This window comes from Herpailurus yagouaroundi, unplaced genomic scaffold (genome assembly GCF_014898765.1).
Source record: "Herpailurus yagouaroundi ecotype Mexico unplaced genomic scaffold, PumYag 28, whole genome shotgun sequence".
NCBI lineage: Eukaryota > Metazoa > Chordata > Mammalia > Carnivora > Felidae > Herpailurus > Herpailurus yagouaroundi.
In genome coordinates, this window is record NW_024412376.1 from 44,520,108 (window position 1) to 44,544,107 (window position 24,000).

Here is a 24,000-nt window from a genome sequence, read left to right on the forward strand (position 1 = left end):
GATTTCTGTTATGTAGCAATTGGTCCGTGTTGCATCTATGCTTAGGATGGTACATTTTGTCTTCTGAAGCGAATGCAAAAACAGACTAAAAAAGTACAAATGGGAGCTATTCTGGATGGAAACCACTAGACCACTAACTTTCCTCAACAATTCTCTTCCCCACTCTTTTTAAACATAAACAAAATAAATCAGTCATGCTGGGTTTAAGTTATGACCTACAAAGATGAAAGATACTAGAAATGGTTCTCTTCTAGAAATCCGGCTTCCCGGTTGCTTCTTAGTCCAAATACTAATATTCTTTTGCTGTCTCACACCTACAGGGAAAAATGTATAAAAATGCTCAATTATATATTTAAAAACTATTATGGTCATAATATTTTATTATGGATGTACATGATTTTATATAAACTTTACATCTGTCAGATGGAATGGTGTTTCATATTTCTATTTTTCCCTAAGCTTTTTACCTATTTTAACCATGATATTTGATACAGTATGGCATATTAGATAGTGGATGGACTTGGACCTTTTATTTTGTCCTGGCAGTCGTGAACTGCTGTAGAACTGGTAATATACGCTGCTCAAGAAATCCAACATGATGCCAGGGAATGGCTTGAACACTAGGGAACATTTGTCTTAATATGTGTCAAAGGATAATGGTATCTGTGGTATTCCAAAGTTCAGTTTTCCAAAACAACTTTTCTAAAAGAAAAAGAAGTACTTCAATAAAATTAAATTGTGTGAAGCATCTATTTGAAATAATAGAAAAATAATAAAACTACAAAAAGTATAAATTCTTCTCAAAAACAAAATCCTAGTCTTAAATGCTTTTTAGAAAAAGGAAAATTTATAGAGATGTTGTAAACATTTAGAGAAAGCACAGCTCTTATGCTGTGTGTTTAGGCTGCATGAAAATAAATTAACAAGAGTTTGGCAAAAACTGTAATATTCATGGGAATTAAAAATGAATACAAATGATAATTTTAAAAAAATTTGGAGCTATACTAAGCTTTGCTATTACAGCCTAGAGATTTAATACTTGTTAGACCTTAGATTTGAAAATGTACACATTTCTAGATCGAACTGTAAACAGATAAAATATTGGGCAGCTACCTTGTTAGACACAGCAAAATGCCAGATATGTAAATTAGGAACCAGAACAATTCTCCACTAGACTGTAAGCTTCTTGAAGGCAGGGATCTCATCTTGGTATTTCTGGTTTCTTACAAAGGATCTCATCTACAGTGGAAGCCTTGTTATAGAAGGTAACATGTATTGAATTCTTATTATGTGCCTGAGACCATGCTAAGCAATTTGCAAGCATTATCTTGTTGAAACTTTATAAGAACTCTAGACTTTAATACTATTCTATCATTGTCTTTATTTTCTGGAGAAGGACACAGAGGCATAGGGGATTTGAGTAAATTGTCCAAAATGCACAACAAGAAGTGGCAAAGCAGAGATTGTCTGTGATTGGAGGACAAATAATGTGAACTATTATGTTACATTGCCCCACCAACTATTTCCTAAATGAAGAAATGAACAAACAATGGATAGATTGTATTTTCTGTTCATGGCTTGAGGCATTATTTAAACAGCTCTACTTAAATTTCCAAAGTTTTGTGAGGGAATAAAATGAAGGTTATATCTCAGTTATTTTAACACAAAAATTAATTTAGGTTTTAGGGCAATGGGCTGATAAACTATCTGTAAAAAGAAATTCCTGATTTGTGTATATGTCCATGGTATAAGTACTCTCACCATGGCCAATTTCAAACTGGCAACTTGATGTCACTGACGGGTATGTGATGAGATGAACACAATTAGCTTTTGTAAGCCCATGACTGCCATTGTAGAATATTTCTATTCTCCTTCAAACCTCTTTTATTCTTTCTCTCCATTACTATTGTGCTCCTTTCTTTTTCCTCCTGCTTAAAAATTTTAATATACCTGTCCTTCTCAGTGTTAAGCACCCAAATATTTTTGTAAGTTAAGTGGGGGGTTAAAATAACAAAATAAATCATTATTTAAACATGAGGGAGGTGGTATTTCTCACCTGTTTTTAAATGAAACATACACAAAAGCTAACATACCACCAAGAAACAGGGCAGAACACTCAAGAATCCTTTCAAAGGGGTTACTTGGTTATTTAACAGAGCAAGTGAAAACTTCTTAGTAAATTATCTTTCTGCCCTCTCGTAAGGTTGCTCAGATAATCAAAGAATGTGAAATCACTTTGTACATTCCAACATGCTAGTTGAATATAAGATAGCGATTACAGTCAATAGAGAGGTCGGAGCCATCCTCAAATTCAACTGACCTGTAAAATAGTAAGATTTTGGAAGGGAATGTAATTTTGAAATACAGCATGTGTAGTCTTAAATTTTCACCAGGTGAGGAGTACATTTAAAATATGCACAGGAAGTATTGTCTTGCTCCATATCATTCAGAGAACTTTCAGACTTCAGAAAATTGCAGGCATGGAGAGGCACATTTATACTTCTATTTAGCACCAGGCTCACCACATAGTTTTGATAAAGATCATTCCACATCTCTTCAGAAGATTTAGATGGTATCTGTTCCCAATGGCTTATTTATAAATGATTTGCAAGACTGGAGGTAATGTGAATGTATCTTAGAGTTGAAATATACATACTTGGCCACCATAGGAACATTATTATTATTATTATTATTATTATTTTAGTTAAAAAAATACATATCGTGTTCAGGTACTCTAAAGTTAACCGTGATGTAATATATTTTCTTTTCTTTTCTTTTTTTTTTTTTTTATTTGAGAGAGAGAGAATGCGTGCCTGTGCATGTGTGCCAGTCAGGGAGGGACAGAGGGAAAGGGAGAGAGAATCTCAAGCAGGCTCTCCTGGAGCCCAGGAGCCCAATGTGGGGCTCAATCACATGACCCTGAGATCATGACCTGAGTCAAAATCAAGAGTCAGACACTCAACTGACTGAGCCACCCAGGCTCCCCTAAAGTAATTTCTTTAGTAAACAAATCAACCCCAACATTTGAGTGTTCTCTCAGGATACCGATACAGATCACAATGATCCTTCCTCTCTACCAAAAATAAACTCTATCTACAAATGCCCTTCTAAGATTTATGATAAAAAAAAATATGCATTCTTGATATTGACAAGCAACCGTGAAAATGACCTCAGAGCAATATTGAGTAATATAATACTTTTATATGAATAAAAGATACTGAATTTAGATTCAAATTTGGATATTAATTATAAACTAAGGAAGAATTTAAGATTATTCAAAAATGTATGAGACAATGTACAGCCATTCAAAAATATACATACCCCCACAAATTAGGTGATGTTACAGAATAAAGGAAATATTTATATTTGAGGAATTTCAATTTTTCCACCTTTTACTCTCTCAAGAATTTCCTTCATAAGATCACTCTTTTGTTTTTCTTTTTTAATTTCTTTAAATGTTTACTTTTGAGAGAGAGAGACAGAGTGTGAGCAGGGGATGGGCAGAGAGAGAGGGAGACGCAGAATCTGAAGCAGGCTCCAGGCTCCGAGCTGTCAGCACAGAGCCCGATGCGGGGCTCGAAGTCACGAACTGTGAGATCATGACTTCAGCTGAAGTTGGATGCTTCACTGACTGAGCCACCCAGGTGCCCCCACAGGATCATTCTTAAAGTATATTATTTTTTTAAAATTATTAAGTTGATAAATATTGGGAAAGGCTAGTTAGTAATTTCTACAAACCCCTCAAATTTATTTTACTTAAACGAGTAGGAAAAAGAAGATGTCCTTCTATTATCATCATGCAGCTTGGAAATATCTTTCTTAGAATGACTTGGTCTATCTTAAGTATGGAGAACAAACAGAGGGTTACTGGAGGGATTGTGGGAGGGGGTATGGGCTAAATGGGTAAGGGGATTACTCCTGAAATCATTGTTGCACTATATGCTAAATACGTTGGATGTAAATTAAAAAAAAAAAAAAAGAATGACTTTGTCTATAATAAAGAAACATTTTTTCATAGTTTATTAATAAGGGTCTTATGAAGGTTAATAATTCTAATATTTGTAAGAATAAAAGTAAATTTTTATGGAATTATTAGGAATACAAAATTTTTAATTAGAAAACTAATGAAATAAAATAGACTAGTAGGATTTCACTTACCATCCTTTAAAACTAAAATATTTGAGGCATAATGTCTGACCATTCTGTTTTAAACATTAAACCTAGAACTATAAGGTATGTTTCCTTGAGAGTTTCATCTGATCTATACCTTTCTGGTTTGAAAAGTCTTTTTTCTCCTGTCAGAAAAAAGAGATTCAGTGTCCTTTCAATGAAGAAAATGACAATACTGAAAATACATGCTTAACGACAGCAAAGAGTACAAAATTGTTTTTAATGAATTTGACCTCTTGCTTTTATCAAATTTGTTGTTTATGATGTGTGGCTAATATGGTGGTCATGCAGCTAAAAGCATTATCTTCACATCATTATATAGAAATATAACACTAGTATACTTGAGTTTCATAGCCATGTTTCACTGCTCTTTGCCATTATACATTTCCTATTGTTACTCTAAGAACTCAAATTGACTTATATGAGAACAAACATTAAACAATTAAGTAAGATTATTGCTTTGAAAAGAAACCTTTAAAAAAGAAAACCCAAACCATTTAGACCACCAAGGAGCACTAATAAATTTAAGAAAATATGAGGTTTCCTCTATGTGACTTCTCTTGAAAAGTTATGCAATATATTATGGCAACTTCAAGGTCATATAAAAATTATGGTACTTTAAAAATTATTTCATTAGGGTTTGTATTTACAGGATTTGTATGTCAATTAAACTTGCAATTAATAAAATAGCAAAATCAAATTCTTTGCATCTTTAAAATTTTTTTTAATGTTTTATTATTTATTTTTGAGAGAGAGATAGAGACAGAATGTGAGCAGGGAGGGGCAGAGAGGGAGGGAGACACAGAATCCGAAGTAAGCTTCAGAGTGAGCTGTCAGCATAGAGCCTGATATGGGGCTCGAACTCACAAACTGCAAGATCATGACCTGAGCTGAAGTGGGACGCTTAACTATCTGAGCCACCCAGGTGTCCCATGGAATTTATAAAGAAAGATAAAAGGGAGGGCTTGGATTTCTTAAGTTCAGAAAGAAAAAGGGGCGCCTGGGTGGCTCACATGATTAAGCATCCAACTCTTGATTTTGACTCAGGTCATGATCTCACGGTTCATGAGATCAAGCTCTGCATTGGGCTTAGCACCTGATGATGCAGAGCCTGCTTGGGATTCTCTCTCTCCCTCTCTCTCTGCCCCTCCCTTGCTCATGCTCACTCTCTCAAAATAAATACATAAACTTAAAAAAGCAGAAAGAAAAAACTCTGAGTACACATACCTTGCCTCAAATACATGAAGATTAATTATAAGGATGACAATGTCTGGCTGTTCACCTTTTCCATGGAAGTGTCACAGTAGGACAGTTTTCAATGCAAAGGAAGCTCTGTTTCTTATAATTCTTAACATTATGGAAAACTTACTTTATATATCTAGGGATGCTATAACTTGGGGCCAAAAGGCAGAATTTGGGGAACTTCTGATATTCAAATTTCATGAGATTGTGTTCTTAGTTAACCTGAGGGAAGAGCCAAAGAGTAAAAGACAGACTAGAGTTTTCTAATGTTTATAATTCAGCATATGTAGCAATTTGAACAAAACTGATGGCACACAAATGATTCCCATTTTAATGCACAGATTCACCATGCAGACAAAGGGTCCTGGTTCTAAATCAAATGAAGTATTTATAAAGCATCCATTCTCTGCAACACCTGTAATGTCATTACCATTTACCTTTGCTTACTGCACATCCCTTGCTCTCAGATTCCCAGCACTCCACTCAATCATCAGGGGTAAATATGGCAAGCCAGTTGCTTCCGTGTCACTGTGCTTCAAATTCCTATGCATTTATGTTTACAAGCATGGGCTCAGGGGTTTAGATTGCCTGGGTTTGGAACCTGGCTCCTTCACTTGTTAGCTTTTTGATGTGGAAAAGTTACTTGGCCTCTCTGTGTCTCCATTTAATCACCTTCCAAACAGGGGAATTTCCTATCTCATAGGTTGTCCAGAAGTAGTTAAGGAGAGAGTATAGGATGGATCCCGACACACCAGTGGCAGTCAACAGAAATCAGCCACTGTTATTGTACCCGATGGCTGGGGCTATTGTATTCTAGTTGCGGAAAGAGACTTGAAACAAGTGAGCCCTCAAATAAATACATAATTGAATTTTGAAAAGGGTTATAACATAAAAGAAGAGGGTATTATGGGAAAGCATATCAGAGGGAATTTAATTTAGACCAGGGGGTCAGAGAAGGCCTCTCCAAAGATGTACATTCATGCTGGGACTTTAGGCGGCCAGAGATTGAGAGGGAAGAAAATTCCAAGGAAAGAAAAATACCATCTCCCAGAAAGAAGCTTTACTGAGTATGATTCTTTGGGAAAAGAGAGATGCAAGGGAAGAGAAAAAGACTATATATATTCTCTCCCATCTTTGCTCTCTGGCTGTGAGAGTGCTTGGTATCTGAGGGCACACGTTAATGGAGTGGAACAAATGTGGGTTCTTCAATATGAGACCTGGGCTTGAATCCTTGCCTTGCGACTTACAGGCTGTTTGACTCTGGGAAAGTAATACAATACCCTTGAGCTTCAGGGTTTTTTTGTACTGCAAATGAATTATAACTTCTACTTTACAAGATTGCTTTTTTAATGAAAAATATACAAAATAAAGGTTCACAGTTACTAACACTCGGTAACTGTTAACTCGGTTACTAGCTGGCACATATTAGGTGCTCACCAATCAGCTCTTTTCTTCCTCAAGCTAGAGAGCAGAGGGATGGACTTGTAGTTCACGTACATGACAGAGGGCCCAGGAATGCTATCCTTAAATGCAAGGAAGGATTGGAAGTTTGAGATTATTACCAGGGATGAACAATCATTTATTCATTCATTGATTATTCTGCCAGAGCTATAACCCCAAGCTAAGACACTACCCCCAAAAAAGTATAAGGTCAGCTTCAGAAGAAAGGATAATTCAATTATTCCTCCTAAGCACTAATAAGTTTTTCATTTTTGATAGGGAAAACTATTTTCTCCATTTTCATGGTTTCAAGTGGAAAACTACAGTTAGATAAAATGTTTGATTTTTTTCCCCCTCATTTGATGGTGTGTGTGATGAGTGACTTTAGGGGTGAGGGCCTTGAAAGGGGCACTGATAATGGCACTTAGTTTTCTCATGTGTGACATTTGCAGTAAAGCTGCCTGTTTTACTGTATATTTGTAATTATTTGAAATCAAACAAAGGAACCAATTTATAAAGGCTTTCTTACATATGAAATCTAAATCTACATAGGCTCATTCAATTATATAAATAAGGATACTTATGTTTGTATTTATATGTGATGTGTGAATATTAAAAAAGAAAACATAAACACAAATACATTAACACAAAACTATATAGATATTTCAAGAATCATCATATGGTTAGGGGCACCTGGCTGGCTCAGTCAGTTGAGTGTCAGACTTCGGCTCAGGTCATGATCTCACAGTTTGTGGGTTGGAGCCCCACGTTGCGTTGGGCTTTGCGCTGACAGCGCAGAGCCTGCTTTGGGTTCTCTGTCCCCTCTCTCTGTCCCTCCCTCGCTCATGCTCTCTCTCTCAAAAATAAATAAACATTAAAAAAACTCATCATATGGCTAAAAAAGTCAAATTCTAGAAATAGCAACTCATCAGCCAAATTATGGACATAAATATCAGCAATATCAACAAATTGCTTTGTTCTTCTCCTTTAAAAATATTTACGGACACAAAATATATTGCCTTTTATGTTCCACCTATAAGCCTGGATTGTGGGAATCAGGGACTCAGGCAATGTGAAATTACCTATCAAGGGGCTCCTGGGTGGCTCAGTCTGTTAAGCATCCGACTTTGGCTCAAGTCATGATCTCTAGGTTTGTGAGTTCAAGTATCCACATCGGGCTCGCTGCTGTCAATCCTGTCAGCACAGAGCTCACTTCGGATCCTTTGTCCCTTTCTCTCTTCCCCTCCCCTTCTTGTGCTCTCCCAAAAATAAATAAATATTAAAAAAAATTACCTATCAAAATTAATACGCATTATATAAAACCTTTAAAGGATTTTTTTCCTTACATTTATAACCAAAATGTAGGGCCATGTTCATGTGAATATTAGAAATCCAGGTATCTGGAAGCCTACCTTTTATTGCTATAAAAATGATAAAGGAAATTACTTCTTTTCTTGGAAAACTGGCAATCTTCTCAACATGTGATAAAGAGCAGACTATCACAGATACATGTAAGATTGTCTAGAGAAATCTCAAATGTACAATGAATATTGAATATTATTTTGTATAATATCACATGTCATTCCAGAATAGTCTAGAAGAAGGAAATGGCCTGAGACAGAACTGCCCTTATCAATGCTGGAGTGACTTCAGCATCTAATCACTGCACTGGTTGAAACACAGATGAAGGTAAGTTTCCTTTGAAGTTTCTTTTAATTTTCTGATATAAGTCAAAATGGAGTTAAGAAAAGCATGGACAGGATAAAGGACAACTCATTTTTCTTCTTTGGCTATGAGAGTTGTTTTTTTTTTTTTTTTTCTATTTACTGTCAGATGGTTAGAACAGCCTTACCCTACTTCTTTCACACAGGTTTGTGAAAAACCTATCTGATCCTTTTACGCGGCCCCCTTAAAACAATAACAAAACTTTCTGACTCTCACCACCTAAGGAATGAGTCCAAATTATTTAATAGGGAACACAAGACCGACCCATCACAAGACAGCTCTAACCTTTTTCTCCAGCCTTAACTTCTGCTGTTTGATCTCATGTTCTTGCCATTTCAGCCAGGCAACTTCCATGCCCCCTAGGCTTTCATATCCTGATGGCTTTACACTTGGATCCTTCCTCTGCTTAGAAGACCATCCCTATTTAGTTGCTCTGGAGGAATCCACTGATCTTTAAAGACCCAGATCCAGCTCTTCTGCAAAATATTTACTCTCAGACTCCAGAGTTGAACAGGCTTCTCCTACTTAGTGCTTTCTGCATATTGCTAGCATACCACACCACTGTCATATCATTTGGTGTTGACTGTACCTACCAGTGCCCCTACACCATAAAGAAATCTTCAATGTAAGTCAAGTCTCACTATTTTTTGACTGTACCCCAGCACTCAGCCCAATGACTGATACCTCATAGGCCCTCAACTATTGTTGAGTATATGAATAGAAAACTATAAACCCTATAGCTCTATCTCATGTATTGTGTATATGTTTATACTATACTCTTTTAAGACTTTATTTTATCAAATAAGTCGTTTAAAAGGATTTATCTAGAAAAGGTATGACTTCCCCTCGGTATCGGTAGAACAAAGGAGCATATTGCTAACATATACAACAAAATATTAGCCTAAAATTTTTTTTCGAGCTGGAGACAAAGTGATGCAGTAGTTCAGACAAAAATAAAAGGTAATTATTTCCCATTATGCAGTTTAGGAAAAGTTTGTGCTTTACGACATTGTTGTTCTTCAGGATAAATGCGTAAAAGGCAACTAATGATAATATTGTAGTCCTAGAGTCACTTCCTAGGATAATGTCAATAGAAGACATAAAGCAAAGTATTAGGGAGTAACACTAGACAGTTTGTTTTTTCTTATAACTACTTGTCTAGAGCTTCAGAGCACAAACACTAATAAAAGTCAGTCATCATTATGATGTCATTCTCATAATTTCCTTAGAAATAAACTAGCAAGTACAAAAAATATTTATAATGTACGACATCATCTATGTGCCTTTCCATTGCTTAAACTTTGGGTTATATTTAGTGAGGTTTCCTGTTTGTTATAGAGAACACCTCCTGGGTGAAATAAAATACATTAAGAAAAGCTTTCTGAAGTCAAACTATCTTTTCAAACTGCATATGTGCAGGTGTAGCTTAAACACTATGGGCTGAGACAATTGTATGGCCCAATCCGGCATACTGTGAAAAGATTTTTTTTCATTTTTGCGACCCAAACTCTTTGGAAGGTATTCATCTGTCACTGAAATGGATTCAGTATCTAAAATCAGCTCCCAAAAGTCATCTGCCTATTGGTATGGCATGGGCATTAGATGACATTTATACCACCCCAAACTTCATGGAGAATGAGTGCTCTGTTGACATTTATAGTTAGAGTTTTTGGTGCTCCCACTTTAAACCCATAAAACATCATATCCTTTATCCACATTCAATTTACAGGTAATTACATCTTACACAGAATTTGAGGCACGAGAGAATTGAGATTTGTGTGTATGGGAATGAATTCTCAACCCTTCCATTTTTGCATATAACTTCTTAGATGATGCATTTCCTCACTTCCCATTCTTGCAGGGTTTCATCTGGCAGAATTAATATATACCACTTTACATCGTTTCTTTGACACTTAACATGCACCCCGTGATATGTGTCTTTTGGAGTATAAAAGAGACTTAGGAAAACAAAAGAATGAAGGAAACGCAGGCTTCTTCAAATACATTAGAAGGGCCTAACCCTTCCCCATAAGTTCTAATATTTAGACTCTCAATTTATTTTGGCAGAAAAATCAAACTTCCCACTCACCCAGGATAGGAAAGGCTTATCTCACCACAGGTGAAACTTTTCCCTAAGACCTGCATGAATAATGCATTTACACCTGTTGGCTGCGTACAACTTCAAAAAGAATCGATAATTAATTCTACAGAAGGGCACTCTGTCAACCAGTATCAAACTGGGGCTCTTCTGGCAAGCCACATATGGCTTCCTTTACAATTCACATTGCTCAAGGCCAAATCAAATGTAGCTACTTTTTCTGCTTCAACAAGTTAGTCCAAGGTTGACCCCCACTTGGAAACAGAAGCTGCCTTGAGCAGGAACTTGATGAGCTAACTTTCTATTAGTTTATTATGTAATGGTCACAGAAGACAGCCCCCCATTGTATATCAGTGCTGATTCTGGAACAAAATTGTTTTCAAATGTTCATAGATTGGATTCTGAATGGTTACTAGATGAACTGTGCATAATTACTGGGGTAAGACCGCATGAATCTGAATCATAGTTCTGCCGGTTACTAGACATTTATCATTCAGAAGTTAACTTAACTCTTCCGAACATGAGTTTTTTTTATCTATAAAATAAGAATAACAATGCCCGATTATAGGACTATTGCAAGGATTAAATGGATGTGTATTCTGTATCAACGCTGGAAGGTAGTGGAATTTCAAAGGCGCATCCTCTTCTCTAAACTAAAGGTATGCAGAAGACTGGCTGTATAAAGATGGCTTTGCCAGATACTATATCCGGCCCCTTGATTTGTTTGGCCAGCATCATCTGAAGGGTCACACTTTACACCGAGTGGCAGTCCTTCTTCTCTACGTCAAAGCACTCTTTTTTTTATGAAAGCAATGTTTATTGCAATGTCTCTGGGCAGGACACATGAAGGCAATATTATTAGGATATCGAAGGAGACATAAGTAGGATTAGCTGCTATATTATTCAGTTGTCACCAAGGAATGACGAGGGGACTGTCTAAATATAACAATTACACAGAACGACAAAACTGTGGTATGTTACCAAAGAATAGATCACCCTTGCCCTGGCGACTTGATCGCTTATTTTAAGCCAATCTGTCATGGAGCCTAAGAAACAAAGAATAATACCTTGAACAACAATGATTTGGAAAGAAATCCAGACTAAGCATCTTTCTTTTCAGTGTTTATGCTTTCACACATACTCTGAGAAACTTTTTGTCCCTGTGACTGTTGAGGCCGGACTAAAGACTTTGGGAAGCTCTGATAACCACCCAAGCTGCTTTGCCTAGAATGCTGTGGCCTTCTGACAAGCCCATAAACAGTCTCAATCCTCTGTCCCCTTCTTTCTACTCAGAGTCATTTACATCTTTAATGGCCTTTTCATAATCTATATGAAGTCTATAATTTACTAGTCTAAGTTGTTATTAGAAATTTTATTTTTAAGCACCACTTAATTTGGATAAGCAGAGAGCAAATGCTTTCTTTTAAGAACATTTCCTAGTTTTACTTTGTTTTCACTATTTTGAATACATCTTTAATTCCCTATTTATTCCCCATCCTAACTCCAATAGCATCTTTAATCCCAAGACCTCCTACTCTTTTAAAAGATACATTAAATGCACTCAGGATCACAGATAACAAAATTCTGCATTTTAACCAGCCTTTTTCCTTGAACAACTTTTATGTTGTTTCTACTGATTTTTTTTTAAGCCTTGCAACATTTCCCCAAAGACTGCTTCTCACTAATTTCCTGGCTCTTAAAAAATTCCTTTTCTTTAAGTTTGGTGTCATAATAATACTTCTTACAGCCTCCAGGGAGGATACTGAACTTAATTATATTATGGCCACTGTAATTTGGTGGGTCAGCCACACTTACTTCCTTAACCAATTCATATGCTACTCAAGGCTAAACCAAGAGTAACCTCTCTTTATGCTTCAGCAACAAGCTGTTCCAAGAAAGCCGTTGTTTATAGTATTGAGAAACTGTTCCTCCAAGCCACATCCCAGTGTAATGTTCAGTTGGCAAAAAGAAGGTTGTATGTTGTTCAACACGGAAATCTGCCTCATTCGACCACCCAAGAGGGCAGCAAAAATAAGTCACCTAGTAAAGGTGGTCTTTTATACAAAGGTCAAACAGAACTTTACTGGAAACTTTGGGTGGACTGGAAAGTCCTGGCTGGATATAGCGAACTGCATAATTTAACATGTGCTCGAGTTTTACCATATAAGTGAAGCTTATTGCAACGTTGATGCATGCTCAATTATGTTTTTTCTTTAAGAAACAGTGATTAAAAAACGAAAAGGAAACACGATGGCTTGTGCAAGATATTGCTTCCTAATTCTGACACAAGCCTGGATCAGCTCCCTTCTTACTCCTATTTTTTTCTCTTTTTCTTTTATTGGTAATGACAACCACCTGCTCTTCCTGCTTTTCTTGAAGACTGAAAGGAGAAGATAGCAGGTAAGTAGGAGAGCAGAAGAAGGAGGTTTGGCCACTGTGCTGTTTCATCAGGCACAAGATATACTAAGTTAAAGCTAATGGATATTCTCTCAATTTTTAAAACATGTTTGCTTTCAGTCATTTTGTTGCCATGATCAAGATCATTTTTATGTCTGATCATAGTTAATGATCAGATGTGGTATAGTTAAGTACATTTTGTCACTTTAAAATTATAATTTTTTGAGTGTTTATTTATTTTTGATAGAGAGAGACAGAGTGTGAGTGGGAGAGGGCAGAAAGAGAGGGAGATACAGAATCTGAAGCAGGCTCCAGGCTCTGAGCTGTCAGCGCAAAGCCCAACACAGGCCTCGAACTCATGGGCTGCAACATCATGACCTGAGCCAAAGTCGGACACTTAACCGACTGAGCCACCCAGGCGCCCCATCACTTTAAAGTTATAAAATGTAGGGTGACTATTTGTCCTAGTTTGCTTGGATGCATTTCTCATTTATGTTCTAGTAAAATCAAGAGACTTTTACTCTCAAAAGTATACCAGTTCGGATGACAAATTAAATTGTCACCCTTATTTTAATACATATTTCATCTGCTAATCATGTGCAAAGGAAGATAATTCTACAAGTACACTTTTTAGACAAAAATATCAGTTTTGTAGAGTAAATGATGTAGAAGGCTGGAATATAGGAAGATGACATCAGTATGGTCCCTGTCTTCTAGGAGCTTATGGTCTATATGGAAAGATAATGGTAGTGTAAGGTGATTAATCTTATAATAAAGGATGTAACTCATAAAGAATGTTCTTCTGCTATTTTGTATGGAGCAGAAGGATGGAGTTATATACACAGACAATGTTGCACTGTTAATGGTAGAAAGCAGCAGTATGTCTAGGGGGTCAAGAATGCAGGTGGGATTTGAGAGATGTATACAAGTCCCAGGTGTGCCAATGATAGATGGAAATTCAACATAAGTCATTTAGAGGAGGAAGTTGCAGAATGCAATCAAAAGCATCTAGATTTTCTTTTTACCAGTCCCATATATAGAACTTGCAAAAACACTTCTTGTTAATGGTGTCCTAAAAAATGTAAAACTCCAGGAAATACGAATCATAAGAAAATTGGGATTTTTTTGATAGGACTAAAATGTGCATTTAGACAAATATATTAACTCTTTAAAGACAGCCCTAATTTTGTTAAGATATTGTATAAATGATAGCCTAGTAGTCTTCAAAGATTTAATGCAACATAACCTCGTAGAGAGGAGTGTACTGAGAATAACTAATTGACCATCTAATTTGGGGTCAGCCAACTTTTTCTTACTGGTCCAAATAGTAAATATTTAAGGTTTTGTGGGGCATATAGGGTCTCTGTGACAACTACTCAATTCCACTGTTGTAGCACAAAAGGAGCCACAGATAATATGTGAATAAATGTTGTGGCTGTGTGCCAATAAAACTTTATTTATAAAAATAGGCAGTGGGCCAGATTTGGTCTGTAGTCTGCCAACCCTTAATCTAAGTGATTACCACACAGTATGTCTTAAGTATACTTTACTCTAGCCTACAAGCTATATAATATCCACGTGTGTTGAAATAGTTGGTATAATTGTTACATGCTTTAAATTCAATTATTTAACTATAATCTTAAATTTATCTTCCAAGGACCAACCACTCACTGTAACAACAGTGACTCTTTGTTAAATCTTTGACATTATTAAAACAAAAGAAAATGATGTAATTAGCTCTAGTTTTTTAACAATAGGTCACCTCTTATATTCAGAAACTCATAAATATACCATAGTTATTCTTTGTTTTGTCTACAAAAATGAAGAGTGAGTAAAAGCATTTGCTTTGGACATTTATCCTAAGTGAGGATTGAGATTGAAAAATATTTTATCTGTTCAATCTGATCTAAGTTCTTTATTTTAAAGAGAAAATGAGGAACATCACATTGCATACGAATAGTCTAAACAAATTAATAAGGTTTCAAAATTTTGAACGAGAATGGAAAAGCCCGTGATCCGATAATGAAGCTTAATTCTGGAAGTTAACACTTCTACCAAAGTTACTACTTTAGAATTGTGGGCCAGATTATAAACCTAGAGATTTGTTTTCAGTGCCTAAACTCTCTCAGGTTTTACATTTCTTTGTGTTTTCCTCTTTGAACCCAAAGATCCTCAAATGTTCTTACCATCAAAATCAGCATTTGAGAAAAGAGATGATATTTGTTCTCACTACACTAAAAAGACTAGTAAGGATAAGAGTCAGTTTTATCAGGGTCATTTGCATTTTAAGAGATCAAACTAATAAAAATTTTTCTGTTGATCTTGTAAAATATATTTCATACATTCTTGCTTTTGTAAAAACAATTTTAACGTCTTAGTGTCATCCTGTAAAGAAATGATCTCATCTGCATTTTGTTTCACACCTAGAGATTGTTTTCCTGGGAATAATGCTAATCATCAACAGCATTAGTAGTATACTGGTTCACGTCTCTCTTTCCTTAATAAATTCCACTTAATTGAAATATCAATGGAAAGTGAATGTAATCGTCTTTCTATCTTGATATGTGAGGATGTTTTGAAAGAAATAAATCTAACCCAAGGTGAACAGGTTGGCAGCAAGTAGTGCCATGCAGACCTTCACTTTGTGTTCATGGAAAAACACTGCATTTCCTTTGATGAAGTGCATCTGAACAACCAGCAGGTATTGTCATCCTGACATGAATCCATCAGTCGTGCTGTCTAGACGTCAGGGTATGTTATGGCATGTTTTTTCTGCCCTGCAAATCCGCTGTTTCCTACCCTGCTATCAGTTTCCATTTCTCAGTAAGTCAGCCCTTAGCTGCCCTCTAGATTCTCCATATTTCTAATCCACTCTTCACTGTTGCTCAGAAACACGAACATTCTGGGAACGCTAATAGCAAAACATCAGACTTGTTAAATAATGAAGATTAATTTTACATATAATTCAATGTCAGTCTGACTCTGTGTGGCTAACCAACCTCAAACAAATCATTTTGTTTCTCTAGGCTCTCGTTCCCTCAACTGTAGAAGGAAAGAGCTAGGTTACATGATTCCAAAGATCTGTTCAGCTCCTAAAAGTTTCATGATTTTATGACTAAAGCACATGGTGCTTAGTGACAGCTATTTTTTTTGAAGCTCAGAAGCCATTTTTGCTTAATTTTGCTTTCCCACCTCTGTCACTAAAAGTTGAACCAACTGCCAGACAAATGAGATGCTCAAGCTCGGTATTATGATCTAGGAGGTCCGCGATCTCTTCTAGGCATTTTTGTGATCCAAAAACCTTTGAAAAGCAAAAGCTTCCTTACAAGTTTAGCGCAAACTTATTTGCCAGCAAAACTAGAACTGAACTCTTGTAAAGTTTTTATAGTCTTTTTTTTTATTCCACTCAGTTTGAATATTTGGATATTTTTCTGTATGTTATTACAAGGTGCCATCCCAGACCCCAGCAGGATTGTCAAGTAATATGTAATATGTGAATCGCCTTGATTTAGGATGAATCTGAAAATCCCAGATTTCTGAAACTCATCTTGTCTCAAGGGTTTCATGTAAAGGATGGTGAGAGGTGGCAAACCTGATATATTTCTAATGATGACCTGAGTACTACAATGTTTCAAATTCAGCATTGAGGAATAAATGATGCTTGGTATTATTTTCATGTTTTTCATTACACTTCAAGTACATTCTTTGAAAACTGATAATTTTCACCATGTGTCTTTTAAATTATTAGCTAATTAAAATATTCAGTTAATAAGAAGTTCCCATTCCCGTAACAGATAAATGGAAATTTTACACATTTTAGTATTTTGCAGGTCAATATTGGGAACAATCAGACAACCTCATACCAAATAAGTGAACAAGTAAATGGGAAGATATTTGAACCTATTGAGAAAGTAACCCTGGCACACAAATTCAAAAGTCCTCATTCCCTCCATCTTGCTTTTTTTTTTTTAAGCTTATTTATTTATTTTGAGAGAGAGAGAGAGGGAGAGAGAGCGAGCGAGTGCAAGCAGGGGAAGGGCAGAGAGGAGGAAGAGAGAGAGAATAATCCCAGGCAGGCTCCACGATGTCAGAGCAGAGCCTGAGGCAGGGCTCAATCTCAGGAACCCCAAGATCATGACCTAAGCCAAAATCAAGAGTTGGATGCCTAACTGATGGAGCCACCCAGGCGCCCCATCCATCTTTCTCTCTAATGCTACCAATCTCTATCTAAATGTTTATAATTAATACATTGTAATCTATCAAAATACAAAGAGAGCATTTCTGGACTTTTCCCAATTCCTCTGGCTCAATCCGAAGAAATGCAATAAACATTAGCTTGATGAATGAGTCCATCAATGAATGAATGACACACTTAAAGCCATCGTCCCCATGTGGAGCTGAGCCATATTACTTTTGCAGATCTACAAGACATTCAGTAAGCTCCTACACAAAAACTCTTCAGAAAATAGGTTATTCCTCTAAGCTCAATTCCACAGCTCTGTCAGGTTTTTGATTGAACCAGAAGTAGTTTTATTACCATCTCCTAGTTAATAATCCCCTGGCTGGATCCCACTTGGACCTTCCTAGAGTGAAAGGCCAGTTTCAAAGGAAAATGCCTTCCCATCATATGACATAACAGTGGCAGAATGAACAGTCTGACAAGGGGTCTGGGTAGTGAAATAAAGCAGAAGGGCCAAGTCATTTCAACTTTCTACATGAGCGCATTAACACTGCTTTTAGAAGGAACAAATATGACTGAGAATGTTGTATAATATATGTTAAGGAAAACAAGTTAACCATTTAAGTGAAGGCTTATGAGAGTTTAGGCATGTTTTTAGGCAAAGAGAACAAAAGGGAAAGTCTGTCATATACTTCTGTAATACTATTCCCACTTAAAACTCAGACATACAAGATATAAACTAGGTTTTTTCCATTAAAAAGAAATTAACTGTTTTTGAATGCTTATTGCATGCAGTTAGCATTAATATGAAAAACATGTTTAAATGTGACAAAGGCTTTCAATGAAAAAACCAATGACTACTTTAAAGATCTTCCTAATTGTTAGAGATAAACGTACACAATCATGTGTAGAGTCAGGATTTGCGCCTTTCAAACTTTCTCTTGCTTTCATTTAAGTGAATAAGCAAGAACATATTTTAATATGCATATTAAATACCTAGCAAAGTCACACTAACAGACTCATGTAAATATTCAAAGTATAAAAAAGTACAAGTTCACTCTTTAAGTAGTCTACAGCACATTAATCACACTATTATGACTAAAGACAAATGAAAACATACCATACTTGGTTCCCAAGGTTAATTAAATTGCACATAATGGAGCTCAACTTCAATGGAAAGAGAATGTGAATTTTATAGCCACAGGGTGCAAGATATTCCAAAACTACATGTTATGAAAATACAAAACCTTATCATTAAATATTTCATATTCTCTAAGCATTTTGGAGACAGTTCCCTACATACATCTGATATCCTTGTAGATTTGGATGCACACTCTACAGTGACTCACCAATAAATAAGATTGATAGATGGAGTTGAAACTAAAGTTTTAAAAAAGGCTTTCGATATAAGGAGAGGCCTGTGGGTTGTGTAGATGTGTTTCATACAGAGCCTCAGCTGCCCTTTTTTCATAGCAGAGTCGTATTTTGCAGCTTGGAAGTTATTAAGTCAGTCTCTTGGACCCCGTTGTTTCTGGTAATTCAGCAATGCTTCCTGATGCATATTTTATTGGTCCATCAAATCTAGGTATATCTTGGTCTATAGGTCTTAAAGATGAAGGTGGACACAAGCAAGAAACTAGTATTAAGTGAGCATTGACAAAGCACCACCTAATTAGGTATATCACACCAACAGAAAGCATTAGTTGGGTTACTTTGCAACCGTTGAATGTCCCTAAAATATGACGTAGATGAAAGCTCAGGACTCTGATTCAGAGCAGGCTTAGTTGGCCCAAGAGCATGAATGTCTGCTGTGTACATTGCCTAGAAGCCATGCCCTCTTCCTCTAATAAGAACACTTGGACTTTCCCCTGGGGCTCTACCCCTTCCACGGTTGGGGTTCAGCACTTTGGGCTACACTAATCTCTGCCTCTAGCTCCAGAGAAGGGCACATGACCTGGGCCGGGCCAGTAATAGCGGCACATGTTCTGAAACTCAAGAGTGGCATCAGTTATAAAACTTATGTTGGAACTCATAGGAAAAAAGCAGCTTGCACTCCTCTGAATTACGCTGGTGAGCCTGGGGCTGCTACAGTCTGTGCCACAGGAAGAAAGTCCGCCCAAGAATGAAGCTAACATAAGAGAAACCCATGCCAAAATAGGAGAAAGCAAAGCCAGAAGTTGTTTTGTCTTGTTTTTGGAGTAAGCCTGTTTGAGTTGCGTTTGTTTTTCCTAGGATCTTCTCCCCTTGCATGCATTTTTCAATTCTTTCTAGATTCAGTTCTTAAGCTGCCTTGCCCTCCAGACAAGGAAAAGCTCCCAAATCACCAACAAGGGAAAGTAGAGCAGTCACAGTAGCCTGAAGAAGCCAACTGGTTACAGAGAGGCCAACCACATCACTGGAAGCTGGCCATCATTGCTCTTGTCGTCTACCATAGAAAGAAACTCAGAATCTTTGGCTGAGGGTATAAGACCCTTTATGGGTCCTGTCCCTTGCCTCTAGCTTTATCTCAATCCCGACTATGTCTTCTGCATTGAAAGGCTCTTGTCTCTTTTCTGGCCATCCCCTTTAAGAGTTGTTTCCCATGTACCAGGTAATTTATTGTTTCTGCTCCCTCATTAGATTTGAGTTTCTCATATCCCTATTGCTTTTCTTGCCCACCATCCATTCCTTGTGGTCAGAGCACTCTGATTTTCCTGTGGGGAACTATCCTCCACATTCCAGGTCCTGGGTTTTGGGTTGGGTTCCAAAGATGAGTTCAGTACCTAACACATATTATAAATTGCCTCTTGGTCCAAGTTTAATGGTAATTGAATAACAAGTCTCCAGACAATGACAGTGTAAGAGCAGGCTGTACTGGCTAAAATCATCAAGATACCTTAACATAAAATTTTTGATGAAGCAAAACAAAAACAAACACACAGACAAATAAAAACCACCTGGCCATATCTCAGCAGGTGCAGACATGATGACAAACAAATGCTTTTGGTAGGATTAAAACAAACAAACAACGTAAGACAGTCTGAATATTAGTGTCTTAACACATATCATCTATTTTATTCTCACTCTAGTTTTCAAATTCGGTTCAAAATTGTGGCTTTGCCATTTTCTCAAGTAAAATCTTCTTAGGGCTATCAACAAATTACATCTACGTTCTGCTTTACTAATTAGTCTGTTTCCCAGATCCAGAGATAAACAATTGGGGGCAGGGTGTGGGGAAGAGGACATTCTGTGCTGAAATTTTTGGAAGCACATGCATGTGTACTCTTAATGTTAGTGTCACCAATTTAATATCGTCCCCGTCATTTAAAGATTCCTGTCTGTTGACAATTCTTTTACCATGAAGTTTCTCTCCTGGGTGGCATTTAAGCTATATTTAAAACTTACATCTTGTTTATATATGCTCTTGAGCCAGAACCTTTGATTTACAGGAAGGAATTTGCTGATCTCTTTCCTTCCCCACTAAAAAAATCACTGACGTTATAGTAATTACTTCTACGACTGTTATTGTTGATCTCTTCAAAGGGCTGAAATGCAAAGCTTAGACAGTTTAGCTTTGCTTGTGCTATAAGCTGAAATAAAAACTAAAAAGATCATAGAAATATTCTACATTTACTCTGTGCACTTACACTTATATACCTAAACACTGTCTGAATAAAAATTAGGTGTGTAATTTTGAGGACAAGCTTATCTTTAGCAATATTTTATCCAGCCATGCAGGGTTCTGTTGTGCGCAAGTATACGTAGAAGTATGTGTGTAAATATGTAAATACTACATATTTTTAAACCATGTAATACACTTATAGACAATAAAACTGAGCAGTGAAATACTTTTTTAAAAGGAAGAATTAAAAATACTGCCCCATTAAATGTCATCCAAAACTAATGGGAAAGGAAGGGAACTTAGACATTCACGCACATAAAACACGAACATCTGGGTCAACCAAGTTATGCCCTGATTATTAATGGACATTTCATTAATGATCACTTTGCATTTTTTATCTTGTAAAAAGGCATTATTTCCCAATGTTTTCAGTCTAATATAGCCAAATGAGGGTATATTTTTTTTAATCCAAAACTTAATCTGAATTCCTCTGTTTGATAATTTCAATGTACATTAGCATCCCAAAAAGCACAATAAAAACTTTCTCATGATGGAGACAATAAAAAAGTTGACAAGACTTGTTTCCAATAACTAAATGTTTTGTGAAAAATTAAATGTATTCTGATGCAATATCATCATTCATCTTTAATAGCTGCCATAAATTTTCAAGTGCCACAATAAATTCAAATTACCAAAATTATGGGATTAAATTTTCTACAGTGTTTTCCAAATGTCACCCAAGGCAGTCATAATTTAACTATAAGTCTGTTTTGAACTCATTTATATTTCAACTCACTAAATGTTTGTTTGGTATTAAAAATTAAATTGTTACGAATTATAGAAAGGGAAAAAATTAAATTGTAGAAATAAAAAGCTTACTGGCATGCTTCATCTGGAAGTTTAACAACAAATGTGGGGCTAACCCTATCTTGTGGGCACAAGAAAGGTCTCACTTTTCGTATGATATCCAACAATGTGACTAAATGCCTCCCAGAAATTTAGAATTAGAAATGCAAAGGTTAGATAAAGTTAAAGGTCATCCCTACAGGCAAGAGGGGGCCAGCTCCCTACCAAGTTTCTAGCAGACCTGCTTCCCTAGGGCACATCATAAAAGTAATTTACTGACAACTCACCTTACCAGGGGTCACTGGGGGCCTCAAGTCTTCTGGAATTCACTTTTAAGAAGCATGATTAAGTGGGGACAACTATTGGCCCTAAAGTATTTATGCCGAGAACAAATGTCTGTCAGAATTAAATTCTTTGTGTGTGGTGGTTTCAGACTTAAAAAAAGATGTGTGGCCTGATGAAAAGCACATATATTCTATTCACTGAATTAAATCTTAGAATGAATACTGGTTAATTGATTTATTAGGTTTTAAAAAAATACTCCAGAAATCCAAATAGACAACACAGTCTAACAAAGTGGAGAATGCATTTACCAAGTTAGCTAAATTATTTTCAATCTTTTCTAGTCCAGTTTTGTCTTATGCTGGAGGCAAAAAAACACATTCACATTATTTCAAAGAAAAATAAAAATGTCATTTAAACCGAGCCAAGAAAGTTGACTTACTTAACAATTTTTGCAAGAAAACTGATTTCCTGATTAAAACAAATCTCCTGCTTTTCGTGTTTTTGATAGTGTTGACATGAAATATTTGGTTTAATATTAAGTTGGGATGGCTTTTCCACATTTAAAAAATTACTTAAGGTTAAAAGTGTGCATTGGACAAAATTAAAGCAGATTATCTGACACTGTGTGTGGGATACAGCTCTAATCTCTACAGTGCATGGAAACGAAGCTGGTACTTTCAATTGCACAGCACACATCTCAGTAATAACAGGGGATGAGGCATACAATTTCAAGGAACACCCACAATGAAAATTATTCTTTCCAAACAGCGAATTGTTTTGGAATAAGTTAGGTTAATTGGCACCATGGGATTTCTCTCAAAGAAACACAGAGCACTGAAATCCTTACAAGTGCAAGTAAAATGATCAAGCATTACTCTCTCTCCCTTTTCAATTTCTTACATCTAGTCTATTCTATCCACAACAAAATTAACTTTTGTAGATTCACAGGCAGGTAGAAAAGGAGATCGTTTTTTTGCCAGCTGAATTTATAGTCCCAAAGACTGGTTAGTTAAATGAGGTTCAGTTGCTGACCACAAAGAAGAAATTCACTGAGTATATCTGGGAATATTCTACTTGAGAGTGACTTATGGGTATTTTATAAGGCCATTATTTTATCATTTAAATGGTTAGAAATTCCCTGCAACAACATTTGCATATCCTTCTTATTAAAGGTCCATAGTTTTGTATTCTGTCATCTCTTTAATCCTCTCTGACTTCAAGACACCTAGATTTATTTGGCTTCTTGCATGCTAAATCCAAGTGGAATTATCCTTTACATTTTTGAATGTTTACTTATTTTTGACTGGGTGGGGGGACACAGAACCCAAAGCATGATCCAGGCTCTGAGCTGTCATCACAGAGCCCCACAAGGGTCTTGAACTCACGAGCCGTGAGATCATGACCTGAGCTGAAGTCAGATGCTCAACCAACTGAGCCACCCAGGCGATCCTAAGTGTAATTATCTTTTTAAAAAACAGTCATCGGACTCTTTTTCTCTACTTAAATTTGCATTTCCCAAGGAGGTATGTGTGTGCACATGTGTGCACACATAGATTTTGGTTGTGGTTATTATTTTCAGGAATTATCATTTACAGCTGGCAGAGTGAGCCCTCTTTTTTATATTATCACAATTGATACTTTCCTATAATTTACAACCTTTCACCGGAACCCACTGAATGCTCTACATTGTTAATGTACCGAGTTTGAAAATTAGCACTTTAAAACTATGGGAAAGAAGGTAAATTCAGTGAACACTGTGTGTAAACGTGATTACATTAAATAGGATAAATTTCTAAATATTCCTCCAAGTACTGACCCACTGGAGGTTGGAACTGAAAGGAACTAAGCCATTATCGATCTGCTCATTTATAGGTGAGGAATCGAAGCTTGAGTGCTCAATGACAGGCCACATTCACAGGAGAGCTGGTGCTAGAAGTCAGTATTCCACATCCCTGCTTCCTCTCTTGCTCTTCCTCGTCTACTGTCAACAAGGCTGCTATTGATCTTGTTTAAACA

The 24,000-nt window shown here is 36.4% G+C and overlaps 1 protein-coding gene across 2 annotated transcripts in view; it reads right to left on the bottom strand.

Annotated features, from left to right (window-relative positions):
* HHIP (hedgehog interacting protein) overlaps window positions 1–24,000 on the bottom strand; it is a 97,150-nt gene that overhangs the window by 47,493 nt on the left and 25,657 nt on the right. The window lies entirely within an intron of this gene.